This window comes from Sapajus apella, unplaced genomic scaffold, assembly GCF_009761245.1.
Source record: "Sapajus apella isolate SASKATOON/1434 unplaced genomic scaffold, GSC_monkey_1.0 scaffold51, whole genome shotgun sequence".
Taxonomy (NCBI): Eukaryota; Metazoa; Chordata; class Mammalia; order Primates; family Cebidae; genus Sapajus; species Sapajus apella.
In genome coordinates this window covers 6,124,557-6,133,874 of record NW_022436991.1, presented here as the reverse complement: position 1 = coordinate 6,133,874, position 9,318 = coordinate 6,124,557, and the positions used below count along the sequence as shown (strand labels likewise).

At 45.5% G+C, this 9,318-nt stretch overlaps 1 long non-coding RNA gene across 1 annotated transcript in view; it reads right to left on the bottom strand.

The window, feature by feature from the left end:
• LOC116526743 overlaps positions 1-4,720 on the bottom strand; it is a 9,517-nt gene extending 4,797 nt beyond the window's left edge. Inside the window, exons 1-2 of the long non-coding RNA XR_004258250.1 lie at positions 4,708-4,720; positions 4,639-4,643 (exon numbers count right to left, since the gene is read on the bottom strand). This is a non-coding gene — a long non-coding RNA (uncharacterized LOC116526743). The remainder of the gene's footprint in view (positions 1-4,638; positions 4,644-4,707) is intronic.
• Between the last annotated feature and the right edge of the window lie 4,598 nt (positions 4,721-9,318).

Sequence of the window (9,318 nt, the reverse complement as noted above, 5' to 3'; positions counted from 1 at the left end):
TTTTTTTTTTTTTTTTTTTTTTGAGACGGAGTTTCACTCTTGTTACCTAGGCTGGATCTTTTGACCTTGTGATCCACCCACCTCGGCCTCCCAAAGTGCTGGGATTATAGGCGTGATGGGATTATAGGCGTGAGCCACCAAGCCCGGCCTCCTGTCTCTTGCCTCAAAGGAGGAAGAAGTAAAAGTTGAGACATAGCAGGCATGAGGTCAGAGGCAAGGGCTGATCAGGCCTAGAGGTTAAAGATTAAACCCCCCACCCTTATTCACACTCCTATCTCTAGATAGCAGGCATAATATGGAGAAAACACCCTCCATTGTTCTTGCTCAAACCCCTACCAGCTACTCCGGAGGCCAAGGCTGGAGAATCACTTGGACCTGGGAGGCGAAGGTTGCAGTGAGCTGAGATCACGCCACTGTACTCCAGCCCGGATGCTGGGCGACAGTGTGAGACTCCATCTCAAACATAAATAAACAAATTAATGAAAAATAAAAAGAGCCTCCACCTCCCCCCACCCCCGTCTCTCTCTTGCTTCCTCTCTCTCCATGTGATCTCTGCACACAGCAGCTCCCCTTTGCCTTCCACCATGAGTTGAAGAAGCCCGAGCCTCTTACCAAATGCCCAGTCTTCCAGCCAGCAGAACCATGAGCCAAATATATTCTTTTCTTTACAAATTACCAGTCTCAGGTATTCCTTTGTAGCAACACAAATAGACTAAGACAATTCCTCTACAGAAAGCCTGTCAACCCCTGATCTAGGTGGGCTGACTGGCATCTGCTCCCTTAACCACTACACTAGACTGCCTCCTGGGCCCTCAGCTGGCAGTGATGCTAAATGCTGGTGTGTTATGACCCTCCAATGAGATGCATCCTTTGGAGAGAAGGAATATGATCCTTCTTAGGTAGTTTTTTTTTTTTTTTTTTTTTTTTAAAGACGGGTTTCACCATGTTGGTCAGGCAGGTCTTGAACTCCCGACCTCAGGTGATCCGCCCACCTTGGCTTTCAGAGTGCTTGGATTACCAATGTGAGCCACTGCGCCTGGACCTAGGTAGTTTTTCTTTCTTTACTTTTTTTTTTTTTTGAAGGAGTTTCACTCTTGTTGCCCAGGCTGGAGTGCAATGGCATGATCTCAGCTCACCACAACCTCCTCCTCCCAGGTTCAAGCAATTCTCCTGCCTCAGCCTCCCAAGTAGCTCGGATTACAGGCATGCAACACCACGCCCAGCTAATTTTGGTTTGTTGTTGTTGTTGTTTGGGTTTTGTTTTGTGTTAAGACAGAGTCTCCCTCTGTCACCCAGGCTAGAGTGCAGTGGCACAATCTCAACTCACTGCAACCTCCGCCTCCTGGGTTCAAGCTATTCTCCTTCCTCAGCCTCCTGAGTACCTGGGACTACAGGTGCATGCCACCACGCCTGGCTAATTTTTCTGTTTTTAATAGAGATGGGGTTTTACCATGTTAGCCAGGCTGGTCTCAAGCTACTGACCTCGTGATCCACCGCCTGGGCCTCCCAAAGTGCTGGAACTACAGGCATGAGCCACTGCGCCCAGGCTTAGGTACAGTTTTTATAGTCATATATTTGGATTTTATTAATGAACATTTGTCTCAAGAACTGAACAGTAATGTAACAGCTAACATGTGATGCATAGAAGACAATATAGTAGTAAATCTTTGTAACTTTGGGTGAAGCAAAGCCTTGGATATGAAACCAAAACACAAAAGACAAAAGAAAAAAATAGGGCTGGGTACAAGTGTTGTATTTGACCAGAGCGTAAAAAGTTACCACAAGACAAAAGTATGCCAGATTGCAGGGTCATTTATTATGCCAGCGACCACAGAGGACTCACGTCTCTCCAACCTGTGGTGCCAAAAGGAGGGTGCCATGATTTTTTATACCCGAAAAACCACCTTGGGAGTGGGGGTGAGGGGCGGGGATGGGGATGATAAGGTTTCGGACATTTCAAGGTCTAGGGGATTCTGTGATTCACCTCCTGGGTGGAGACAAGGGCGGGGGTCTCCGGACATTCCAAGGGCTAGGGGATTCTGTGATTCACCTCAGTGGTTTACAGAAGTCAAGATATACATTTGTTTACACATCACAGATTTTAGCAGTTACTGATAAGAAAAGGTAAGCAGCTTTACATAGTTTTGAAGAACAAACTAGCAGTTCTATTTACAGAGGCCAAGGACAGTAGTTATTGTAAGGAGAATGGGGCAGCCATTTCAACTTATCTAAAAACAGTTTTGCATTTTATAAAATAGTTTTGCTCCGGTTCTGGCTCTAGGCCAGCACAATATCACACAAGTGGCTCACGCCTGTAATTCCAGCACTTTGGGAGGCTTGCTTGAGCCCAAGGAGTTTGAGAACAGCCCAGGCAACATGACAAAACAAATCTCTACAAAAAATACAAAAATTAAAAAAAAAAAAAAATTAGCTGAGCACGGGGGCATGCACCTGTAGTCCCAGCTACTAGGAAGGCTGAGTGGGGAGGATCGCTTGAGCCCAGGAGGCTAAGACTACAGTGAGCCATGACTGCACCACTGCACTCCAGCCTGGGCAACAGAGCAGGAACCTGTCTCAAGAAAGATAAGAAAAAAAATAGATATATTGCACTAAAAAAAGTAAAGGTGTCTAGGCTTCACCCTCAGAAATCCAGATTGAAATGAGTTGCAGTGGGATTCAAGCATCTGTATATTTTTAAAGCCTTGACATTGATTCCACGTATAGCACCCACTGCCTCTTTTGGCAAATTACATATATTTATCCCTGGACTACTGCACACTTTCTGATGAATGGCAGATTTTGAGCTGTTCTCAGTCTGAAAGTCAGCTCACTTAATCTGTTTCTGTGTCTGCCACGAAGTTGTTGAATATAAATACTGTACTGCCACAAACGACTGGAGCCCATTCTCTTGCTCGTGAACTCTTCTAAGCATTAGATAGTGTCATCCAAAAGACCACCAGGATGGCTAAGTAACAGGAGAGTTGTATTGGTGATATCAGTTCACAAACCAGGAAGAAAGTCTCCTGAGTGAGTGCATGCAAGCGGCTCTCTCTTTGAAAGGAGAAAGGGCAGGTTGGGTTTTATGCCTTACAGAGCCTGTATTACACAATGGAATCATACATATTCAGCAGGTTTGGGGAAAAGACTATGCATATTTATGAGGGGAGTTTAGCACATGCACAATGAGTCAACACATATGTAACATACATCCCGTGTTCACTTGGGGGTAGGGTTTTAGCAATAAAATGAGATGGATTTGGCTTTCTTTTTTTTTGTTTTTTTTTTTTTTTTGAGACGGAGTTTCGCTCTTGTTACCCAGGCTGGAGTGCAATGGCGCGATCTCGGCTCACCGCAACCTCCGCCTCCTGGGTTCAGGCAATTCTCCTGCCTCAGCCTCCTGAGTCGCTGGGATTACAGGCCCGTGCCACCATGCCCAGCTAATTTTTTGTATTTTTAGTAGAGACGGGGTTTCACCATGTTGACCAGGATGGTCTCGATCTCTTGACCTCGTGATCCACCCGCCTCGGCCTCCCAAAGTGCTGGGATTACAGGCGTGAGCCACCGCGCCCGGCCTGGATTTGGCTTTCTATGTCGAAAGGGGATTTGGCTTTCTATGTCAACATGGTGAAACCCCGTCTCTACTAAAAATACAAAAAATCAGCTGGGCATGGTGGCGCATGCCTGTAGTCGCAGCTACTCAGGAGGCTGAGGCAGGAGAATTGCCTGAACCCAGGAGGCGGAGGTTGCGGTGAGCCGAGATCGCGCCATTGCACTCCAGCCTGGGTAACATGAGTGAAACTCCGTCTCAAAAAAAAAAAAAAAAAAAGAAAGGGGAGGTATAGGACACAAAAGCAATTTGTGTGCAGCCTCTTTAAGCTGGCTGAAACTGGTTTAAGGTCTGCAGTTGCTTATCAGAAGGGAATGTCTGTAAGGTCCATCCTCTGTCCAGAGTTATTTCGGTCTGAGTGTAAATCAAAGTTAAGAGGAGTCAAGGGTGAAGGTAGAAAGTGATCTGGCTGGGCCAGGCGCAGTGGCTCATGCCTGTAATCCCAGCACTTTGGGAGGCCGAAGTGGGTGGATCATGAAGTCAAGAGATAGAGACCATCTTGGTCAACATGGTGAAAGCCCATCTCTACCAAAAATACAAAAATTAGCCAGGCGTGGTGGCACACACCTATAGTCCCTGTTACTTGAGATGCTGAGGCAGGAGAATCGCTTGAACCCAGGAGGCAGAAGTTGCAGTGAGCCGAGATAGCGCCACTGCACTCCAGCCTGGGTGGCAGAGCAAGACTCTGCCTCAAAAAAAAAAAATAGTTAAGAGGAGCCTGATAATTTGCATGACAGCTCCTGTTGTTAGGGAATTTAGCAAAAGTGTGGTTTTTCTTGCGTTCATAGGAATTTAGGAAAGAACTCATGCCAACCAACACCTGAACCTGTGACCTGTAGGTAATTTTTATTTCCTTAAGCCTAGGGTCCATCTTAATCAAGAGAAGTCTGTTTTGGGCTCTCAGCTGACAATACAAACAACACTTCCCCCTTGTCTGGACTGAGAAGCAAAATCCTAATAACCGCTTGCCAGCAAGACAGGAACACAACAGGAACCAGCTGTGGGGATTTGGGAAATTGTCTAACAGCAACTTTTTCTGCACAGCACCCTATTCTGTTCAGAATCTTGAACCTGGCTACAGTTAAGGGAGCCGCACCCACAGATATCGGCCAACTACCTAGCTCAGAGAACTTCAGTAGCTTCCCTTGGCCTTCACCATGGTCTACGTGGGCTGATTCATTGCAACAGTCAGGGTTCAATGCAAAAATACATTGCTATGGGATAAGAGATTTACTCTAGGAATTAGACCTTACAGAATTATAGGAGGAGGCCGGACGCTGTGGCTCACACCTGTAATCCCAGCACTTCCAGCACTTTGGGAGGCCAAGGCAGATGGATCACCTGAGGTCCGGAATTTGAGACCAGCCTGGCCAACATAGTGAAACCCCCATCTCTAATAAAAATAGAAAAAATTAGCTGGGCATGGTGGCGAGCGCCTGTAATCCCAGCTACTAGGCAGGCTGAGGCAGGAGAATCACTTGAACCTAGAGGCAGAGGTTGCAGTGAGTCAAGATCTCACCATTGCACTCCATCCTGGGCAAGAAGAGTGAAATTCCATCTTAAAAAAAAAAAAAAAAAAGAAGTGGATACCTGCTCGGTTCCAAACCAGTGTTGTTCAAGGGTCCACTGTGTGTAACCACAGGTTCTATTCATTTGGAGAACTCTATTACTCCCTCTCTCCTGCCTCGCTTTTTAATTCAACTTAATTTCATTTAATTTTGAGATGGAGTCTCACTCTGTTGTCCAGGCTGGAGTGCAGTGGTATGATCTCAGCTCACAGCAACCTCTGCCTCCTGGGTTCAAGTGATTCTCCTGCCTCAGCCCCCTGAGTAGCTGGGATTACAGGCACCCGCCAGCACACCTGGCTAATTTTTGTATTTTTAGTAGAGACGGGGTTTCATCATGTTGGCCAGGCTGGTCTCGAACACTTAACTTCAAGGGCTCCACCCACCTCGGCCTCCCAAAGGGCTGGTATTACTGGTGTGAGCCACCATGCGCAGCTCACTCTTCTTTCTGCTCTCAGATGTTGCCACATTCTTTCCCACTTCAGGGACCTTTGCTTCTATAATAACTGACCATCTTTTTTCCCTCACCAAGTCCCCATCTAGTCCCTTCTTCCTTATCCCCTAAGACTCAGCTAATGTCATTTTCCTTGGGCTTCCACGACAAGTGATATCATATATATTTTTCTCTCGTATATACAATTTGGTATTGTACATATACAACACAGAGACAAGTATCATGATACAGCTTTGGGTTGTACATTGACTTACTTGCAGTATCTCTTTCTTGGGCCATCTCTGAAGCTGCTAGAGGGTAAGGAGTATGTCTATTTTATTCACCATTACATATAATAGGTCCCTTAAAATGTATTCATTTATTTTTTAATAGAGACGGGGTTTCTCCATGGTTTTTTTTTTTTTTTTTAAAGACGGGGTTTCACCATGTTAGTCAGGCTTGAACTTCCGACCTCAGGTGATCCGCCCGCCTTGGCCTCCAAAGTGCTTGGATTACAGGTGTGAGCCACCACACCCGGCCATTTCTCCATGTTGATCAGGCTGGTCTTGAACTCCTGACCTCAGGTGATCTACCCGCCTCGGCCTCCCAAAGTGCTAGGATTACAGGTGTGAGCCACCAAGCCCAGCCAAAACATATTTATTAAATGAGCAAAGTGACCAGGCGCAGTGGCTCATACCTGTAATTCCAGCACTTTGGGAGGCCAAGGCAAACGGGATCACTTGATCTCAGGAGTTTGAGACCAGCCTGGCCAGAGATGGGGGAGAAACCCCAGCTCTACAAAAACTTTTTGTAAAAAATTAGCCAAAGCCAGGAGTGGTGTCCCACACCTGTAATCCTAGCATTTTGAGAGGCCAAGGCAGGTAAATCACCTGAGGTCAGGAGTTTGACACCAGCCTGGCCAACATGGCGAAACCCTGTCTCTACTAAAAATACGAAAACTAGCCAAGCGTGATGGCACTTGCCTATAATCCCAGCTACTCAAGAGACTGAGGCAGAAGAATCACTTGAATGTGAGAGGTGGAGGTTGCAGTGAGCTGAGATGATGCCTCTGCACTCCAGCCTAGGTGACAGAGCCAGACTCCGTCTCAGAAGAAAAAAAAAAAAAAAGCCGGGCGCGGTGGCTTACGCCTGTAATCCCAGCACTTTGGGAGGCCGAGGCGGGTGGATCACGAGGTCAACAGATCGAGACCATCCTGGTCAACATGGTGAAACCCCGTCTCTATTAAAAATACAAAAAATTAGCTGGGCATGGTGGTGCGTGCCTGTAATCCCAGCTACTCAGGAGGCTGAGGCAGGAGAATTGCCTGAACCCAGAAGGCGGAGGTTGCGGTGAGCTGAGATCGCGCCGTTGCACTCCAGCCTGGGTAACATGAGTGAAACTCTGTCTCAAAAAAAAAAAAAAAAAAAATGTAGCCAGGTGTGGTGGCATGTGCCTGTAGTCCCAGCTACTTGAGAGGCTGAAGAGGACTGCTTGAGACCAGGAGGTTGAGATTACAGTGAGCCTGTATCATACCCCTGCACTCCAGCCTGAATGACAGACCAAGACTCTGTCTCAAATAAAATAAAGAGCAAACCTAGTCATTTTCAAGGGCAATGTTTGACATAGTATTTTAGAGAGAAAATAAAATCACTCCCTTGCTTAATATATGACATTGTTTTGCTACATAATTTATGGTCTATATGTAACAAAAGAAAGCAATATTTAAAAATTGCCAGCAGGCAAACGTTAGCCTTATCACACACCAACCCAGCCTGGGTTCCCTCTGGGCCTGGAAAAACCATTTAGAAGCAATTGCTGAAACTTTGTTTGTAGCAGTAATTAAATAACCAGCTCCCAGCAGGAGTCTTAATGGCTAGCCTAAGAGGTCCTGAAAGTTTTTAAGGCTTAATAGACTGCATACACTCTCAGCCCTACAGAATTCTTAAATATCTGCATAATTTTCTCTCTGGGAATGCTTTATCTGAATAGACTATTTTGGTTTAAAAAATATTTTTGCAAACTTTCTAAGCAAATATTCCAGACAAGTCATAATCCCAATGATAAATGAGATTCCCACTGCAACAACCAGTTAATGAACACAAAGAGGCTTGTGGAATGCCTGACATACAGCAGGTGCTTAATAAATGGTAGTTGCCCCAGATGCCGTGGTTCACACCTGTAATCCCAGCACTTTGGGAGGATGAGGTGGGTGGATCACTTGAGATCAGGAGTTCGAGACCAGCCTGGTCAACATGGTGAGAACCCATCTCTACTAAAAATACAAAAATTAGCCAGGCTTTGTGGCACGTGTTTGTATTACCAGCTACTCAGGAGGCTGAGGTGAGAGAATCGTTTGAACCCAGGAGAAGGAGATTGCAGTAAGCCAATATTGCACCATTGCACTCCAGTCTGGGCAACAAGAGCGAAAAGTCCATCTCTAAAAAAATAAATAAATAAATAGTAATTGCCTTCCCCCATCTCAACAGCTATTTAAAAGTCCTACCTATTATCCGGGCAGGGTGGCATTCACCTGTAATCCCAGCTACTTGGGAGACTGAGGTGGGAGGATTGAGCCCAGGAGTTTGAAGCTGCAGTGAGCTATGATTGTGCCACTGCACTCAAGCTGGGTGGCAGAGCAAGACTCTGTCTCTTAAAAAAAAAAAAATTCTTATGGGAGCCAGATGGAAAAATATTCAATGTCAGGAACATCCCTAAAGAGACCAAGCTTGTTATTCCAAAAAGTTATTTCTGAATCAGTGTAATGTTTTCTCCACTTTTTACTTCACATTTTACATTTTAAAAAGGAGAAACTGGGCACAGTGGCTCACACCTGTGATCCCAGCACTTTGGGAGGCCAAGGCAGGTGGATCACCTGAGGTCAGGAGTTCGAGACCAGCCTGGCCAACATGGCGAAACTTCATCTCTACTAAAAATACAAAAATCAGCCCAGTGTGGTGGTGGATGCCTGTAATCACAGCTATTCAGGAGGCTAAGGCAGGAGAATCACTTAAAGCCCAGGAGACAGAGGTTGCAGTCAGCTGGGATTGAGCCATTGCACTCTATCCTGGGTGATAAGAGTGAAACTCCGGTTCAAAAACATTAATTAATTAATTAATTAAAATTTAAAAAGATAAAAGAAAAAAGCATGCTGATTTACAACTAAGCCTCAAGATGAAGTAGAGGTAAGGCCCAAAAACTCATTTTAAATATTCATTTTCCAGCCTGGCCAACATGGTGAAATCACAGCTCTACTAAAAATATAAAAATTAGCCCGGTGTGGTGGTGCATGCCTGTAATCCCAGCTACTCAGGAGGCTGAGGCAGGAAAATCCCTTGAACCTGGAAGGTGGAGGTTGCAGTGAGCTGCGATTGCACCACTGTACTCCAGCCTAGGTGACAGAAAAACAGTCTGTCTCTAAATAAATAAATAATTATTTTCCCCTGGGAAATTTCCTTTACTTACCTATTTAATTTCTTTTGGGGCGTTTTCATAACCAGTAGCCTGAGTTAAGTGGCCCTTGAAAAAACAAAACAAAACAAGGACTCATCTGTTACATAGACTGGAGGCCGTGGCCCAATCACAGCTCACTGCAGCCTTGGACTCCTAGGCTCCAGCAATCCTCCTGCCTCAGCCTCCTGAGTAGCTGGGACTACAGATGCATACCACCACGCCTGGCTAATTTTTTACATTTTTTTTTTTTTTTTTTTTTTTT